At 49.6% G+C, this 14138-nt stretch overlaps 2 protein-coding genes across 3 annotated transcripts in view; one reads left to right on the forward strand and one right to left on the reverse strand.

Moving 5' to 3' along the window:
- LOC141126606 (uncharacterized) overlaps positions 1-14138 on the forward strand; it is a 757790-nt gene that overhangs the window by 310718 nt on the left and 432934 nt on the right.
- The window catches only part of LOC141126583 (uncharacterized), a 137556-nt gene that overhangs the window by 52353 nt on the left and 71065 nt on the right, over positions 1-14138 (reverse strand). The window lies entirely within an intron of this gene.

A 14138-nucleotide genomic window follows, 5' to 3' on the forward strand; every position in this document is an offset into this window, starting at 1 on the left:
AATCTCCAGGCGGCCCAGAGGAGACAGAAGAGATGATACGATCGAGGGTCCCGACAGCGTATCTTCCAGGTTGGGCAGAAAGTCTTAGTGCTCAAGCCTGTGAAGACCGACAAGATGCAGGCATCTTGGCAGGGCCCGTATAAAGTAGTAGCCCAGGTATGTGATACTACCTATGTTATTGCCAGCTGTGTAGATGAAAGAATCCAGCGAACCTTTCATGTGAACATGCTGAAGGAGTATCAGGAATGGCAGGGGGATGTTGCTGCAGTATGTGCCCCTGCTGCGGATGACTCCGAATGTTACCCCTCCCTGACTTACTAGAGAGAGACCCCCAGACTTACCTCATTAGCCTCGTACAGCTAGGGGACCGGTTAAGCCCCACAAAGAAGGAACAGGCTAAGCGGCTTCTGTGGGAGAAACAGACGACTAACTCCTAAAAAAACGGGCTACACGACCCTGGCTGTGCATAAGGTAGAGACCCCTGGACAAGCACCCCTTTGACAGCTCCCCTACCGTATCCCTGAAGCAGTCCAAGAAGGAATGCGGAAGGAGATACAAGAGATGATTCAGTTAGGAGTCATTGAGCCCTCTGACAGCCCTTGGGCCTTGCCTGTAGTCCTGGTGCCTAAGAAAGACGGAACTACCCGGTTCTGCGTGGACTACAGGTGACTCAATGAGAAGACCACCACTGACACCCACCCGATGCCCAGGGTAGACGAACTGCTAGATCGTATAGCCAGGGGACGTTATTTAACTACAATAGACCTGTGAAAGGGCTATTGGCAGATTCCCCTGGCCAAGGATGCTATCCCCAAGTCGGCATTTGTTACCCTGTTTGGCCTGTACCAGTCTAAGGCCATGCCATTCGGGATGAAAAATGCCCGGCTACTTTCCAACGTATGGTGGATAGGCTCCTCGATGGCTTTCAGGATTTTGCATGTGCATACCTGGATGACATTGCGATCTACAGTGGGTCTTGGGAGGAGCACCTGGTTCATGTAGGGGTGGTTCTGGACAAGATTTGGGCCACAGGCCTGACCTTGAAAGTGCCATCTAGGTATGGCGGAGGTGCAATACCTGGGACACCGAGTAGGGTGTGGGAGCCAGAGACCAGAGCTAGCCGAGGTAGAGGTAGTAGCTAACTGGACCACATCCCATACTAAGACCTAGGTATTAGCCTTCTTGAGGACTGCAGGGTACTACCGACGTTTTGTCCCTAATTATAGTGCTATCGACCAAGCCCCTGACTGACCTGACGAAAAAGAACTTACCTAGGCAAGTCCTGTGGTCTCCAGGTTGTGAAGCCGCATTTCTAGCCCTCAAGTAAGCACTTGTAAACGCCCCTGTCTTAGCTGCCCCAGTACCCAACAAACGTTTCCTTGTCCACACAGACGCTTCCATGTTTGGACTGGGGGCTGTGCTGAGCCTAATTGGGGAGGATGGAAGGGAACACCCTGTCGCATACCTGAGCAGAAAGCTATTACCCCAGGAAGTGAGCTATGCGGCAGTGGAGAAGGAGTGCTTGGCCCTGGTCTGGGCCCTTAAAAAGTTGAACCCTTATTTGTACGGACAGGAATTTTCATTAGTCACCAACCACAACCAATTGGTCTGGCTCAACTGGGTCTCAGGAGACAATGGCAGGTTGCTGCGGTGGAGCTTAGCCCTGCAACCATACAACTTCACCATCAGCTACCGACCTGGTAAGCAAAATGGCAATGCTGATGGGTTGTCCCGGCAAACAGACATCACTCTGGCCTCCTAGTTCCGAACATCCCCAAGTTGACCAAAGAAGGATCAAGCTGGGTCTCCCGGAGTGTCCCACAAGGAGGGAGCCATGTGACAGGGGTCACTTTTGGATGCAGGGTGACCAATAAAATAATGTACCCTGTATATGCCATATTAGAACTAGTGACTGATTCATATTGTTGGGACACATACTGTGAGGAGATGCTGATGTAAATTCCAGTCACCTGTCTCTGTTGTCTTCTATAATGTAAATGAGTCTAGTGCCTTCTCCTGCTTTCCTCTCCCAGGGTGGCCTTCACTGGACTCACTCCCCTAGGCCTAATGGACGCAAGGGAGGTGGAGTGGGATTCCTCCTATCCCCCCAGAGCACCTTCCAGGTTATTCACCCTCCTCCATCATTCTCCCTCTCATCATTCGAAGCCCACTGTATACGTCTATTCTCTCCTACTTCCCTAAGAATTGCTGTGATCTACCGGCCCCCTGGACCATTATCAACTTTCCTTGATGAGTTTTCTGCCTGGCTACCCTACTTTCTCTCTTCGGATATTCCCACAATCCTTCTTGGGGATTTCAATATCCCTGCTAATACAAACACTCCTGCTACTTCTAAACTTCTTAGTCTAACCTCTTCATTTGACCTGAAGCAATGGGTACAGGCTTCTACTCACTCTGATGGCAACACGCTTGACCTTATATTCTCCCACCTATGCACTCCATGCAACTTCTCAAACAATCCTTTTCCTCTCTCCGACCATCACCTTATTAGTTTCTCTCTCTCCCTGTCTTCCACCACCTTTGCCTCCAATCGCCTAACCATCACCCGTAGAAACTTTCGCAACTTTAACTCCTCTCTCCTCTATTCTGCTACTGACCACCTCTATGACAAAATCTCTCCCCTGTCCTGCCCCAACCAAGCCACGTCAATCTACAATAAATCTCTGTCCTCCACCCTGGACAAGCTTGCTCCCCTCATTACACGCAGAATCAGGCCTCGACCCCTACAACCCTGGCAAACAGATGACACTAAAATTCTCAAAAAACGTAGTCGTGCTCTTGAGCGTCTGTGGCACAAGACTAAGTCTCTCAAAGACTTCAACCAATACAAATCTGCCCTCCAAAAATACCATTCTTTCCTCCACACTGCCAAGCAAACCGATTTTACAACTCTTATTAACACCTTTTCATCCAGTCCCCGTAAACTCTTCTCTACCTTCAACTCTCTACTTTGTCCTCCACCACCTCCACCCACTGACTTACTCACTGCCCAGGAAATCGCTAATCACTTCAAAAACAAGATTGATACAATCCGTGATGAAATCTTCGCTCTACAGGTATATCCTTCAGCTAAGACCCCCTGTCAACAGGTACAACTGACACTCCCCCTATTCAAGTCTGCTACTACAGATGAAGTTGCTAAACTCCTTTCTATCGCCCACCTAACCACCTGTCCCCTGGACCCGATTCCCTCTCAAATGCTACGGTCACCCTCTGACCCCATCCTACACTCTCTAACATACATCTTCAACCTCTCCCTCACCTCTGGCATCTTCCCCAATGCTCTAAAACATGCACTGGTCACCCCCATACTTAAAAAGCCGTCCTTGGACCCCACCAATCCTAACAACCTACGCCCTATCTCCTTGCTCCCCTTTTCCTCTAAACTCCTTGAATGCCTGGTTTACAACCAACTGAGTGACCACCTCATTAAAAACAACCTTCTTGATCCCCTTCAATCTGGATTTCGCCCTCACCACTCCACAGAAACTGTTCTTTTAAAACTCACAAATGACCTACTAACTGCAAAAACCAACGAACACTATTCTGTACTCCTACTTCTGGATCTTTCAGCTGCTTTGACACAGTTGACCACCCCCTCCTCCTCAAAAAACTTTACTCCCACAGTCTCCGTGACTGCGCTCTTCAGTGGCTCTCATCCTACCTATCCCAACGCACCTTCAGTGTCACTTACAATTCTACTTCCTCCACTCCTCTTCCCTTCTCTGTTGGGGTCCCCCAAGGTTCTGTTCTTGGACCTCTTTTATTTTCAATCTACACCTCTTCCCTGGGTCAGCTGATAGCCTCTCACGGCTTTCAATATAATTTCTACGCTGATGACACACAAATCTATCTCTCCACCCCTCAACTCACACCATCAGTCTCCTCATGCATCACTAACTTACTAACCGACATATCTGTATGGATGTCACACCACTTCCTCAAACTCAACTTGTCCAAAATCGAGCTTATAATATTTCCTCCCTCACGTGCCTCTTCCCCGGACTTCTCTGTCAAGAGCAATGGCAAAACCATCCACCCATCCCCACATGTCAGGGTGCTAGGTGTTATCCTGGATTCTGAACTCTCCTTTCGGCCCCACATCCAATCACTTTCCAAAGCTTGCTGCCTCAACCTCCGCAACATCTCTAAACTACGTCCCTTTCTAACCAATGAAACCACAAAGTTCCTGATTCACTCCCTGGTTATCTCTCGCCTTGACTACTGCTGCCAGACTCATCCACCTTACAAACCGCTCAGTGTCAGCTACCCCTCTCTGCCAATCCCTCCATTGGCTACCACTCGCCCAACAAATTAAATTGAAAATACTAACAAGTTACAAAGCCATCCATAACTCTGCCCCCAGCTACATCACTAACCTAGTCTCAAAATACCAACCTAAACGCCATCTCCGTTCCTCCCAAGACCTCCTTCTCTCTAGCTCCCTCATCACCTCCTCCCACATCCGCCTCCAGGACTTCTCCCGAGCCTCGCCTATCCTCTGGAACTCCCTACCCCAATCTGTCAGACTGTCTCCAAATTTATCCACTTTTAGGCGATCCCTGAAAACTTTCCTCTTCAGAGAAGCCTATCCTGCCTCCATCTAACAACTGCACTATTTTCTCCATTAGCTCATTCCCCACAGCTATTACCCTTTTGTATAACTTGACCCCCCCTCCTAGATTGTAAGCTCTAACGAGCAGGGCCCTCTGATTCCTCCTGTATTGAATTGTATTGTACTTGTACTGTCTGCCCTAATGTTGTAAAGTGCTGCGTAAACTGTCGGCACTATATAAATCCTGAATAATAATAATAATAATAATAATAATAATAGTGTGGCTTCTCTTTCAGCCATTGTTGTCTGGGCTAATTAACCCTGCAATTGTATGAAGGTGCCCTGTATTTATACAAATGTGTGAAGCTCGGCGACAACAAGTCTGACCTGTAGGAAATCCTGATTAGGGATGAGCTTCAAGTTCGAGTCGAACTCATGTTCGACTCGAACATTGGCTGTTCGCAAGTTCGCCGAACAGCGAACAATTTGGGGTGTTCGCGGCAAATTCGAATGCCGCGGAACACCCTTTAAAAGTCTATGGGAGAAATCAAAAGTGCTAATTTTAAAGGCTAATATGCAAGTTATTGTCATAAAAAGTGTTTGAGGACCTGGGTCCTGCCCCAGGGGACATGGATCAATGCAAAAAAAAGTTTTAAAAATGGCCGTTTTTTCAGGAGCAGTGATTTTAATAATGCTTAAAGTCAAACAATAAAAGTGTAATATCCCTTTAAATTTCGTACCTGGGGGGTGTCTATAGTATGCCTGTAAAGGGGCGCATGTTTCCTGTGTTTAGAACAGTCTGACAGCAAAATTACATTTTGAAGGAAAAAACTCATTTAAAACTACCCGCGGCTATTGCATTGCCGACAATACACATAGAAGTTCATTGATAAAAACGGCATGGGAATTCCCCAAAGGGGAACCCCGAACCAAAATTTTAAAAAAAAAATGACGTGGGAGTCCTCCTAAATTCCATACCAGGCCCTTCAGGTCTGGTATGGATATTAAGGGGAACCCCGGCCAAAAAAAAAAAAAAAATGACGTGGGGTTCCCCCTAAATTCCATACCAGACCCTTCAGGTCTGGCATGAATTTTAAGGGGAACCCCGCGCCAAAAAAAAAAAAAAGGCGTGGGGTCCCCATACCAGACCCTTATCTGAGCACGCAACCTGGCAGGCCGCAGGAAAAGAGGGGGGGACAAGAGTGCGCCCCCCCCTCCTGAACCATACTAGTCCACATGCCCTCAACATTGGGAGGGTGCTTTGGGGTAGCCCCCCAAAACACCTTGTCCCCATGTTGATGAGGACAAGGGCCTCATCCCCACAACCCTGGCCGGTGGTTGTGGGGGTCTGCGGGCGGGGGGCTTATCGGAATCTGGAAGCCCCCTTTAACAAGGGGACCCCCAGATCCCGCCCCCCCCTGTGTAAAATGGTAAGTGGGTACTTACCCCTACCATTTCACTAAAAAACTGTCAAATATGTTAAAAATGACAAGAGACAGTTTTTGACAATTCCTTTATTTAAATGCTTCTTCTTTCTTCTATCTTCCTTCATCTTCTGGTTCTTCTGGTTCTTCTGGCTCTTCTGGTTCTTCCTCCGGCGTTCTTGTCCAGCATCTCCTCCGCGGCGTCTTCTATCTTCTTCTCCTCGGGCCGCTCCGCACCCATGGCATGGGGGGGAGGCTCCCGCTCTTCTCTTCTTCTCTTCTTCTCTTCTTCTCTTCTTCTCTTCTTCTCTTCTTCATTTTCTTCTCCGGGCCGCTCCGCAACTCATGCTGGCATGGAGGGAGGCTCCCGCTGTGTGACAGCGCTCCTCGTCTGACAGTTCTGAAATAACGGGAGGCGGGGCCACCCAGTGACCCCGCCCCCCTCTGATGCACGGGACATGACGGGACTTCCCTGTGGCATTCCCCGTGACGTCACAGGGAAGTCCCGTCAAGTCACCATGCGTCAGAGGGGGGCGTGGTCATCGGGTGGCCCCGTCCCCCGTTATTTAAGAACTGTCAGACGAGGAGCACCGTCACACAGCGGGAGCCTCCCTCCATGCCAGCATGGGTTGCGGAGCGGCCCGGAGAAGAAAATGAAGAAGAGAAGAAGAGAAGAAGAGAAGAAAAGAAGAAGAGAAGAGCGGGAGCCCCCCCCCCATGCCATGGGTGCGGAGCGGCCCGAGGAGAAGAAGATAGAAGACGCCGCAGAGGAGATGCTGGACGAGAAAGCCGGAGGAAGAATCAGAAGAGCCAGAAGAACCAGAAGATGAAGGAAGATAGAAGAAAGAAGAAGCATTTAAATAAAGGAATTGTCAAAAACTGTCTTGTCATTTTTAACATTTTTGACAGTTTTTTTTGTGAAATGGCAGGGGTAAGTACCCCCTTACCATTTCACACAGGGGGGGCGGGATCTGGGGGTCCCCTTGTTAAAAGGGGGCTTCCAGATTCCGATAAGCCCCCCGCCCGCAGACCCCCACAACCACCGGCCAGGGTTGTGGGGATGAGGCCCTTGTCCTCATCAACATGGGGACAAGGTGTTTTGGGGGGCTACCCCAAAGCACCCTCCCAATGTTGAGGGCATGTGGCCAGGTTGCGTGCTCGGATAAGGGTCTGGTATGGATCTTTGGGGGGACCCCACGCCATTTTTTTTTTTTGGCGCGGGGTTCCCCTTAAAATCCATACCAGATCTGAAGGGTCTGGTATGGAATTTCGAGGGAACCCTACGTCATTTTTTTTTTAAATTTTGGCCGGGGTTCCCCTTAATATCCATATCAGACCTGAAGGGCCTTGTATGGAATTTAGGGGGACTCCCACATCATTTTTTTTTTAAATTTTGGTTAGGGGTTCCCCTTTGGGGAATTCCCATGCTGTTTTTATCAATGAACTTCTATGTGTATTGTCGGCAATGCAATAGCCGCGGGTAGTTTTAAATGAGTTTTTTCCTTCAAAATGTCATTTTGCTGTCAGACTGTTCTAAACACGGGAAACATGCGCCCCTTTACAGGCATACTATAGACACCCCCCAGGTACGAAATTTAAAGGGATATTACACTTTTATTGTTTGACTTTAAGCATTATTAAAATCACTGCTCCTGAAAAAACGGCCGTTTTTAAAACTTTTTTTTGCATTGATCCATGTCCCCTGGGGCAGGACCCGGGTCCCCAAACACTTTTTATGACAATAACTTGCTTATTAGCCTTTAAAATTAGCACTTTTGATTATTCATGTTCGTGTCCCATGGACTTTAACGGTGTTCGCGTATTCGAACAAACTTTTTTCCTGTTCGCTTGTTCTGATGCGAACCGAACAGGGGGGTGTTAGGCTCATCCCTAATCCTGATTAATAATACAATGCCCAGGAGGGCACGGAGTCACATCGGCTTCTTGAAGTGATTAGTTAATGAGCTTATGTTAATTATGTCTGGTCACGGGTGTATTTTCAGAGTAATATGAGCAGGAGGTATACACCTCCTCCTTTTACTGTATATAAGACTGTATTTGTTTCAATAAAAAGGCATTCCTGTTTGACCCTCAAGACAGAGCATCTTGTCTCGTATTTGGGGGGAGAATTATTGGTATGGGTTCCTTGTTCGGCTGATCGGAGTGTTCGGTAGCTGCCTTTGCGTTCGGAAATGGAATGTCTTAACTGGCTTTAACACCTTTCATACTCAGGGTGGCGTTACAGAGGATATGACAGTGGGCATTATGTACAGGAGAGGAGTGTGGAGGATATGACAGTGGGCAGAGCGAACAACAGGAGAGGAGTGTGGAGGGTATGACAGTGAGCAGTATGTACAATAGAGGAGTGTGAAGGGTATGACAGTGGGCGGGATGTACAGGAGAGGAGTGTGGAGGGTATGACAGTGGGCGGGATGTACAGGAAAGGAGTGTGGAGGGCATGACGGTGTGCAGTATGTACAGGAGAGGAGTGTGGAAAGTATGACAGTGGGCAGTATGAACAGGAGAGGAGTGTGGAGGATATGACAGTGGGCAGTATGTACAGGAGAGGAGTGTGGAGGGTATGACAGTGGGCGGGATGTACAGGAAAGGAGTGTGGAGGGCATGACAGTGTGCAGTATGTACAGGAGAGGAGTGTGGAAAGTATGACAGTGGGCAGTATGAACAGGAGAGGAGGGTATGACAGTGGGCAGTATGTATAGGAGAGGAAAGTGAAGGGTATGACAGTGGGCAGTATGTACAGGAGAGGAGTGTGGAGGGTATGACAGTGGGCAGTATGTACAGGAGAGGAGTGTGGAGGGTATGACAGTGAGTTGTATGTACAGGATAGGAGTGTGGAGGGTATGACAGTGGGCAGTATGTACAAGAGAGGAGTGTGAAGGGTATGACAGTGGGCAGTATGAACAGGAGAGGAGTGTGGAGGGTATGACAGTGGGCAGTATGTACAGGAGAGGAGTGTGGAGGGTATGACAGAGGGCAGTATGTACAGGAGAGGAGTGTGGAGGATATGACAGTGGGTGACATGTAAAGGAGAGAAGTGTGGAGGGTATGACAGTGGGAAGTATGTATAGAAGATGAGTGTGGGGGTATGAGAGGGGGCGGTATGTACAATACAGGAAAGTGAAGGGTATGACAGTGGGCAGTACGTACAGGAGAGGAGTGTGGAGGGTATGACAGTGGGCAGTATGTACAGGAGAGGAGTGTGGAGGGTATGACAGTGAGTGGTATGTACAGGAGAGGAGTGTGGAGGGTATGACAGTGGGCAGTATGAACAGGAGAGGAGTGTGTAGGGTATGACAGTGGGCAGTATGTATAGGGGAGAGGTGTGGAGGTTATGACAGCGGGCAGTATGTAAAGGAGTGTGGAGGGTAAGACAGAGGGCAGTATGTGCAGGAGAGGAGTGTGGAGGATATGACCGTGGGTGGCATGTAAATGAGAGAAGTGTGGAGGGTATGACAGTGGAAAGTATGTATAGGGGATGAGTGTGGGGGTATGAGAGGGGGCGGTATGTACAATACAGGGAAGTGGAGGGTATGATAGTGGGCAGTATGTATAGGAGAGGAGTGTGGAGGGTATGACAGTTGGCAGTATGTACAGGAGAGGAGTGTGGAGGGAATGACAGAGGGCAGTATGTACAGGAGAGGAGTGTGGAGGGTATGACTTGGGGCAGTATGTACAGGAGAGGAGTGTGGAGGGTATGACAGTGGGAAGTATGTTGAAGGAGATGAGTGTGGGCATATGAGAGGGGGCGGTATGTACAGGAGAGGAAAGTGGAGGATATGACAGTGGGCAGTTTGTATAGGAGAGGAGTGTAGAGGGATTGACAGTGGGCAGTATATACAGAAGAGGAGCGTGGAGGGTATGACAGTGGGTGTGATGTACAGGGAGAGGAGGGTATGACAGTGGGCAGGATGTATAGGAGAGGAGTGTTGAGGGTTCCACAGTGGGCAGTATGTACAGGAGAGGAGTGTGGAGGGTATGACAGTGGGCATTATGTACAGGAGAGAAATGTGGAGGGTATGAAAGTTGGTGGTATGTACAGGAGAGGAGTGTGGAGGGTATGACAGTGGGCATTATGTATAGGAGAGGAGTGTGGAGGGTATGACAGTGAGCAGTATGTACAGGAGAGGAGTGTGGAGGGTATGACAGTGGGCAGTATATACAGGAGAGGAGTGTGGAGGATATGACAGTGGGCAGTTTGTACAGGAGAGAAGTGTGGAGGGTATGACAGTGGGCAGTATGTACAGGAGAGGAGTGTGGGGGGTATGACAATGGGCAGTATGTACAGGAGAGGAGTGTGGAGGGTATGACAGTGGGCGGTATGTACAGGAGGGGAGTGTGGAGGGTATGACAGTGGGCAGTATGTACATGAGAGGAGTGTGGAGGGTATGACAGTGGGTGGTATATACAGGAGAGGAGTGTGGAGGGTATGACAGTGGGCAGTATGTACAGGAGAGGAGTGTGGAGGGTATGACAGTGGGTGGTATATACAGGAGAGGAGTGTGGAGGGTATGACAGTGGGCAGTATGTACAGGAGAGGAGTGTGGAGGGTATGACAGTGGGCAGTTTGTAGAGGAGAGAAGTGTGGAGGGTACGACTATGGGCAGTTTGTACAGGAGAGGAGTGTGGAGGGTATGACAGTGGGCGGTATGTACAGGAGAGTAGTGTGGAGGGTATGACAGTGGGCGGTATGTACAGGAGAGGAGTGTGGAGGGTATGACAGTGGGCGGTATGTACATGAGAGGAGTGTGGAGGGTATGACAGTGGGTGGTATATACAGGAGAGGAGTGTGGAGGGTATGACAGTGGGCAGTTTGTACAGGAGAGGAGTGTGGAGGGTATGACAGTGGGCAGTTTGTACAGAAGCGGAGTGTGGAGGGTATGACAGTTGGCGGGATGTACAGGAGAGGAGTGTAGAGGGTACGACAGTGGACGGGATGTAAAGGAAAGGAGTGTGGAGGGTTAGACAGTGGGCAGTATGTACAGGAGAGGAGTGTAGAGGGTATGACAGTGGGCAGTATGTACAGGAAAGGAGTGTGGAGGGTATGACAGTGTGCAGTATGTTCAGGAGAGGAGTGTGAAGCGTTAGACAGTGGGCAGTATGTACAGGAGAGAAGTGTGGAGGGTATGACAATGGGCGGTATGTACAGGAGAGGAGTGTGGAGAGTATGACAGTGGGCAGTATGTATAGGAGAGGAGTGTGGAGGATATGACAGTGAGCAATATGTACAGGAGAGGAGTGTAGAGGGGATGAGAGTGGGTAGTATGTACAGGAGAGGAGTGTGGAGGGTATGACAGTGGGCAGTATGTACAGCAGAGGAGTGTGAAGGGTATGACAGTGGGCAGTACGTACAGGAGAGGAGTGTGGAGGATATGACAGTGGGCAGTATGTACAGGAGAGGAGTGTGGAGGGTATGACAGTGGGCAGTATGTACAAGAGAGGAGTGTGAAGGGTTTGACAGTGGGCAGAATGAACAACAGGAAAGGAGTGTGGAGGGTATGACAGTGAGTGGTATGTACAAGAGAGGAGTTTGGAGGGTATGACAGTGGGCAGTATGTACAGGAGAGGGGTGGGGAGGAAATGACAGTGGGCAGTATGGACAGGAGAGGAGTGTGGAGGGTATGACAGTGAGCGGTATGTACAGGAGAGGAGTGTGGAGGGTATGACAATGGGCAGTATGTACAGGAGAGGAGTGTGTAGGGTATGACAGTGGGCAGTATGTACAGGAGAGGAGTGTGGAGGGTATGACAGTGGGCAGTTTGTACAGGAGAGAAGTGTGGAGGGTATGACAGTGGGCAGTATGTATATGAGAGGAGTGTGGAGGGTATGACAGTGGGTGGTATATAGAGGAGAGGAGTGTGGAGGGTATGACAGTGGGCAGTATGTACAGGAGAAGAGTGTGGAGGGTATGACAGTGGGCGGTATGTACAGGAGAGGAGTGTGGAGGGTATGACAGTGGGCGGTATGTACAGGAGAGGAGTGTGGAGGGTATGACAGTGGACGGGATGTAAAGGAAAGGAGTGTGGAAGGTTAGACAGTGGGCAGTATGTACAGGAGAGGAGTGTGGAGGGTATGACAGTGGGCGGGATGTACAGGAGAGGAGTGTAGAGGGTACGACAGTGGACGGGATGTAAAGGAAAGGAGTGTGGAAGGTTAGACAGTGGGCAGTATGTACAGGAGAGGAGTGTGGAGGGTATGACAGTGGGCGGTATGTACAGGAGAGGAGTGTGGAGGGTATGGCAGCGGGCAGTATGTACAGGAGAGGAGTGTAGAGGGTATGAGAATGGGCAGTATGTACAGGAGAGGAGTGTGGAGGGTTAAACAGTGGACGGTATGTACAGGAGAGGAGTGTGGAGGGTATGACAGTGGGCAGTAAGTATAGGAGAGGAGTGTGGAGGGTATGACAGTGGGCAGTATGTTCAGATGAGGAGTGTGAAGGGTTAGACAGTGAACGGTATGTACAGGAGAGGAATCTGGAGGGTATGACAGTGGGCATTATGTATAGGAGAGGAGTATGGAGGGTATGACAGTGGGCAGTATGTTCAGGAGAGGACTGTGTAGGGTATGACAATGGGCAGTATGTACAGGAGAGGAGTGTGTAGGGTATGACAGTGGGCAGTATGTACAGGAGAGGAGTGTGGAGGGTATGACAATGGGCAGTATGTACAGGAGAGGAGTGTGTAGGCTATGACAATGGGCAGTATGTACAGGAGAGGAGTGTGTAGGCTATGACAGTGAGCAGTATGTACAGGAGAGGAGTGTGTAGGGTATGACAGTGAGCAGTATGTACAGGAGAGGAGTGTGGAGGGTGTGACAGTGAGCAGTATGTACAGGAGAGGAGTGTGGAGGGTATGACAGTGGGCGGTATGTACAGGAGAGGAGTGTGGGTGGTATGGCAGTGGGCAGTATGTACAGGAGAGGAGTGTGGAGGGTATGACAGTGGGCGGTATGTACAGGAGAGGAGTGTGGATGGTATGACAGTGGAAGGTATGTACAGGAGAGGAGTGTGGAGGGTATGACAGTGGGCAGTATGTACAGGAGAGGAGTGTATGACAGTGGGCAGTATGTACAGGAGAGGAGTGTGGAGGGTATGACAGTGGGCGGTATGTACAGGAGAGAAGTGTGGAGGGTATGACAGTGGGCGGTATGTACAGGAAAGGAGTGTGGAGGGTATGACAGTGGGCAGTATGTACAGGAGAGGAGTGTGGAGTGTATGACAGTGGGAGGTATGTACAGGAGAGGAGTGTGGAGTGTATGACAGTGGGAGGTATGTACAGGAGAGGAGTGTGGAGTGTATGACAGTGGGAGGTATGTACAGGAGAGGAGTGTGGAGTGTATGACAGTGGGAGGTATGTACAGGAGAGGAGTGTGGAGTGTATGACAGTGGGAGGTATGTACAGGAGAGGAGTGTGGAGGATATGACAGTGGGCAGTATGTACAGGAGAGGAGTGTGGAGGATATGACAGTGGGCAGTATGTACAGGAGAGGAGTGTGGAGGGTATGACAGTGGGCAGTATGTACAGGAGAGGAGTGTGGAGGGTATGACAGTGGGCAGTATGTACAGGAGAGGAGTGTGGAGGGTATGACAGTGAGCAGTATGTACAGGAGAGGAGTGTGGAGGGTATGACAGTGAGCAGTATGTACAGGAGAGGAGTGTATGATAGTGGGCGGTATGTACAGGAGAGAAGTGTGGAGGGTTGGTTGTCATACCCTCCACCCTCCACCTGTAGAAGTGCAGCCAATACAATGAAGCCAGGAAGAAGTTCGAGAATTCTGATTAGACTGCCAGGTGTATCCCCCCAAATAAAATATATTTTTGGGGTGTCAGGGCGCAGCGGGTTCTTCTGGCGTTTCCCACTTATTCTGTCTCGGACACATCAGAGGAACATGGTGGGAGATGAGCCTGAATGTCCTTCCTATTAGGGACTACAGGAGCCATTCTGAGGCCCATTTAATGGCCGGCAATGAAGAGGAAACCAACACTGAGAAGTAGATTCTGAAGCCCAATTTATGGAAGTCGCAGATCAGCAAAAAAGTTCCCTCAACATGTGGAGAGCGTGGTGACCTTCTTGTTAGGGTGACAGACAGAGACAAAGGGGGTTATTTACGAAAGGCAAATC

This window comes from Aquarana catesbeiana, linkage group LG02, assembly GCF_042186555.1.
Source record: "Aquarana catesbeiana isolate 2022-GZ linkage group LG02, ASM4218655v1, whole genome shotgun sequence".
NCBI classification, from domain to species: Eukaryota; Metazoa; Chordata; class Amphibia; order Anura; family Ranidae; genus Aquarana; species Aquarana catesbeiana.